We start from the raw sequence: 5945 nt of genomic DNA, 5'->3' as shown, positions 1-5945 counted from the left end.
ATTTGTGTGTTTTACTTCATCTTTTGAGCCTAAAAATGTGAAAGACGTTTTGTGTGATGAATCCTGGATTAAAGCAATGTAAGAAAAGTTGGAACAATTTTCTAGAAATGATGTCTGGACTCTTGTCCCAAGGCCTAATCACACCAACGTTATTGGCACTAAATGGATTTTTAAAAATAAATCTGATGAATTTGGTACAATAATTAGAAATAAGGCTAGGTTGGTGGCACAAGGTTACACACAAGTAGAAGGGGTAGACTTTGATGAAACTTTTGCCCCTATTGCTAGACTTGAGTATATTAGGCTATTGCTAGCCATGGCTTGCATTGTTGGTTTTACACTATACCAAATGGATGTCAAATTTGAATTTTTGAATGGTATATTAAATGAAGAGGCATTTGTTGAACAACCAAAGAGTTTCGAAGATCCACATTTTCTAGATTATTTTTTCAACTCAAAAAGGCTCTTTATGGTTTAAAACAAGCCCCCAGAGCCTGGTATGAAAGGTTAACTCAATTTCTTGTTTTTAATGGTTATAGGAGAGGTGGAATTGATAAGACTTTGTTCATTAAAAGTGTTGATTCTGACATTATTATTGCTCAAATTTATGTCGATGATATTGTTTTTGGTTCCACTTCTAACATTCAAGTGCAAGATTTTGTCAAGCAAATGAAAGATGAATTTGAAATGAGCATGGTATTCAAGTTAAATTTCTTCCTAGGATTGCAAGTCAAACAGACAGAAGATGGAACCTTCTTCTCTCAAAGTAAGTATGCCAAAAATTTGATCAAGAAATTTGGGATGGAGTCCGCTAAACATGCCAAAACACCAATGGGAACCACGGTCAAACTGATCAAGGATGAAAATGGTGTAAAGGTAGATCCAACACTGTACAGATTCATGATTGGGAGTCTTCTGTACTTCACGGCTAGTCGTCCTGACATTAGATACAGTGTTGGGGTATGTGCTTAGTATCAAGGGAATCCTATGGAATCTCATGTGACAGCTGTAAATCAAATCATTCGCTATGTGAATGGTACTCGGGAGTATGGAATTTGATACTCAAAGGAAACAAACTCTAACCTTGTTTGTTTTAGTGATGCTGATTGGGCAGGCAGTGTAGATGACAGAAAAAGTACAAGTGGTGGATGTTTCTATCTAGGAAACAATCTGGTTTCCTGGCACAGCAAGAAACAAAATTCAATCTCCTTGTCAACTGCTGAGGCTGAGTAAATAGTTACAGGAAGTTGTTGTACTCAATTATTATGGATGAAACAAATGATGACAGATTATGGGTTTGATCTTGACACCTTGAATATTTTTTGTGATAATACTAGTGCAATTAATATCTCAAAATATCACGTTCAACACTCTCGCACTAAACACATTGACATTCGCCATCATTTTATCAGAGAACTTGTTGAAAATAAAACTTTGGTCTTAGAATATATTGAGACTGACAAACAAATTATATATATTTTTAAAAAAAGCCCTTGATATAGTCAGGTTTGATTCCCTCAAGAAATCCTTAGGGGTATGTACTAATTAATTTTTGTTTGTGTTGTGCCATATCCCTGTGCTAGAAAATGTTGCATAATTTCTTCTTGTTCTTGTCAAAAGAGAAAGTCTCAATCATTATGACAAAATGTATTTTTACTTTAGGTTAGAGATTATAGTTAATATATATCAGGCACATTTTTAAAAAAAAAAAAAAATCAAAATAAATAGTATCTCCAATTATTATATATATGAGCATTTGATCCTTGAAAAGTATTTTCAGGCACCATTTTAGAATAGAGCTACCTACACTATTGTGTAAATGCTATCTTTGAGTAAATTAGAACTATGTAATAAAAATTATGTAGAAGATACTCTACCACTAATAAAGGTTGCCTTCATTGTAGTGTGAAAGTGTCTAATTTGGGTACTGTTTGAGAAAAATGCTAAAAATTGCCACATAGGGCAATGTCCCTGAAAAAGGCTAAAATTACCATACAGGACAATGATCTCTGCTATCACAATCACACACAAATGCTTATGATATACTATTGAAAATTTTGTAAGACTCATACACACTTATTAATTTGGATAGAATATTTTTTTTTTACGGGAGTATATATTTTGTTATATTTTAAAAATAAAAAAAATAAAAGCATGATATATATTAAATAGATTCTCTAACCTTATAGTAAAAATATGTTATGAAGTAATGTTTGTCACTTTCTCCAAAGACAGGGCACGAAGACATTGGGCACAAATGAGAATGTGATATTTTTGGTATTTTTGGTTATATATATATGTATATAAATATATATATATATATAAATTATAAAGGAGAATTCAATCCATGTGTATCAAAAGGGCATGTTGTATCAATTTTGTTTTTTCTTTATCACATATTTTTTTTAAGATCAAAGGTTTCCTTTTATGGCTTGTTTCCCAATTTTGTTTTGTGTGTTAATGTTGGCAGTTAATTTTTTTTTTTGGGATATTATCGTGCACTTTACAAAAGTCTATATTCTTATTAATTCTCAAAAAGGGAATAAAGATCAAATCCATATCTCTCTCATTCTTTATATTCGGACAACTAAGGCCCCATTCTTACAACTGTCACCATCCTTCTTCTTCTTTTTCTTTTTCTGTTTCTCTTTTCCTTGTGGCATTTTTCTTTCTTTGTCTTCCAGCCATGGTGCAAAACTAGAGGAAGTGGGTCCTGGTCTCTCCAGGTCTTAAAGGCTGGCTCGTTGACTATATCACCCTCACTCACCAATAAAAAGGCTCGAAAGAGTACTTTGTCTCAACCCAGCCTCATTGACACAATCACCACCACAAGCAAAGTCGTGGTCATTCCGAATCTTGAAGCCCCCAAAGCTCCACTTGGACCTCCTTCAACGGTAGCTCCGCTCGCCTCTGTCGCTGGGTCTTCCAAAAAGGCCCGAGCAACTCTCTCTGACGATGACTTTGATCATGAAGGTGCTTTAGCCAAAACCCATTCTGACTCCACCGAATCTCCTTATGTTCTTACACCCAAGAAGAAAAACAAACGGTGGTTCCAGGTTTCCTCTTCTCAAAAATCCCTTAGGTCCAAAGGTTCTCACCCTTCAGATTCCACTCCAAAGGCATCTTCTCCCATGGGTTCCACTCCTCTCTCCATGTTTTGGACAATGGTGAAGAAAATTCCTCCACCATGTTGCTCCTATGAATCTGACCCAGCTAAAGCTTTTGTACCCTCTGATGTTGATCCACTTGAAGATGATGCCTCAATTGATGATGATGTTGCATCCGAAGCCGAATCTAACCCATCAGAGGACCCTTCTGTTTCTCCAAAGGGCAAGAAAGGTGTGAAAATTCCTGAGATTTGCACAAAGTCACCAGTGGTTCCTAAAGCCACAGCAGGTTCATCTTTTAAAGCTCACTCTTTGAATTTCTGTTTCAATGACAATGAGAAAAATATAAAGCATTATGTGCATAGAGATGTTATTTGTGAGAATTTTTTTTCTTTCTCTACCCATAGAGTTTTTGGGGTCATTAAGAATATTGAGGATAAAGGGTGGTTGGGATCTTTAACTGGGTTTGATGGTTTTGTCCCCCGGGTTGTTAAGGAATTCTATGCTAATCTTAATGAAGAGTTGTTTGATAGCAAGACTTTTATGTTTGGTCAATTTTATGTTCGGGGCCATTGGTATTTGTTTAATGTTGCTGAAATAGCCAAGGTACTCAATGTGCCTTCTGTTGTTTCCATTGATGCGGTGGATTTCAACAAAGATAAGGTTTTATCTGAATTGGTGGGACGAAATATGGTTTGGGAACAACACTCAGTTCTCAATTTGACCGATCTTACTCATTACTATGTTGTGCAAGACAAATTCACCATCAATAACTGGATTCCCACCACTCATTCATCCACCATGACCTTTGACACGACCTTATTTTTGTTCAAACTCGGGACTCGTCTCCATGTTTATCTTGCTACTCTAATTTTTTATCAAATCACTGCTTTAGGAAATGCCAAAAAGAAAGGCCAATATTTGGTGTTTCCTCATTTGATCTACAAGTTTCTTGATTCTCAAAAGCCTTTCCGGTTGGAATATGAAATTGTTACACCTCCCACTGTTGGTGTAGTTTACAAACTCAAGAAGGAATCCTCATCTTCCAAGACGAAAAAAGAGATTGCTCTCAAGGATAGCGATGCTGATTTTGTAATCACTGAACTCGCTGGTGTCAAGACCACTCTGGAAACTGTTCAGACAAAAGTTCACAGTCTCCAGAGTTGTCTCTCCACCATAGAGCAACTTCAGTGTACCATGATGTCTCAATTTGCTGCGGGTCCTTCAAAATGATGCCATTTGTCCCTGTCTATGTTTTGGTTGCACCATTTTTTGTTTAAACAAAATATAAAAGAACACTTTTTGTGTCTTTTCGTTTGGCTTCATTTGTTTGTGTTGTTTTTCAACTTTGGCTTATTGATAGATAACAAGGGGGAGAATTGTTTATCTTGTTTATTGATTATCTTGTTTGTGTTTGTGTTGTTATTGAGATAACTATCGCAAGGGGAGTAATGTCACAGGAGGAGTAATTACATTACTATTTTGCTCTAACCTTGTTGTCTTTGCAGGGTCATTAAAAATAAAGTCTTAAAATATTTTTGTCTATCAAGTTTCCAAAGGAGGAGATTGTAAAACCCTGATTGGTTAACTTTATTTTTAGACAAAATATTTTAAAATTGCAAAAAATCAGCAACGTACCTTTAAATAATTATCCCATAATCCAGCTAGTTTTTTAAGTGAAAGTCTCATTTAGTGTGAATACTATTTTTACCTTATTTATCACAATAAATCTTTATTGGTAAAATATTGTGTTTTATCTTGTGAGAATATTTTCAGGGATTATGTTCATTTTGGAATAAAGAAGGTTTCAAAAATGAACATGGTCAAAAGAAATGACCATGTTCGTTCTGCCAAATAAATCTGATGGCGTTGTTAACTCATCAGTTTCCTTTTCTGTCGACATAGAATTCATCTGGCTGGCTGATTTCCTAAATCAAAGGCATTTGAAAATTGATTACAATGATCTTAGAAAATGATGGCTTTGGACGATTTCTTTTCCTATAAATACCTTGCCAAGGCCTTTGGAAACTTCATCTCTTCCATTTGGAAGTTTGTAAACATTATGTTATTTTGAAGAGTGTTTTTATTTGTAGAGATTAAGTTTGTTCACCTTAATCTTTGTGAGAGTGTTCGGTGTACTTGTGGATATCTATCTAGTTGTGTTCATAAGGATCTTTGAGAGAGGATTCTATCTAAGTCTCGCTTCGGGAGGAAGTGAGCACTCACTATTCTTTGAATGAATTTTAAGAGAATCAGCATTTCATCAAAACCAGATTCAAGAGAAGAATACAACAAGATTGCAACAATAGCTTAAGAGGGAGTCTTACATTGTTTAAGTCAATGCTTTAGTACACATTATTTCTTTACTAATTGGTTTATTCTCTGGGCGTGGCCCCATGGATGTAGGTTATCTGAAAAGATTTCTGAACCACGTAAAAATTCTCATGTGTTGAATTTTTACCTGTTTTTCCGTTTCTGTTTAAATAGTTGCTTAAGTAGTGTTAAGAAAACTGAAATCTGTCTAAACAACTTACTCAGTATTCCACATTTAATTAAGTTGTTTATTTTAAATCACTTGGTAATATTACAATACAGAATTTAAATAATACTACATGTTTGTTAGTATATGATGTTTTGATTAGTCTATTGATTTCTTCTTATTTTTGTTTATTATATACCACTGTTCATTATTATATGATGCTTCTAAATGATTATTACTCTACTTTTCTTTTGTTTCATATAATTAATTTTAGTAAGTTCATTATGTCATTCTCCCCTAATACACCAATTACAATGGAAGATCTCTTTGTGTCTACTTTCGAGATAACACTCACTAAT

This window comes from Humulus lupulus, chromosome 5 (assembly GCF_963169125.1).
Source record: "Humulus lupulus chromosome 5, drHumLupu1.1, whole genome shotgun sequence".
Classification (NCBI taxonomy): Eukaryota; Viridiplantae; Streptophyta; class Magnoliopsida; order Rosales; family Cannabaceae; genus Humulus; species Humulus lupulus.
The sequence above is the reverse complement of the archived record's forward strand: the minus strand, read 5'-3'. Positions refer to the sequence as shown.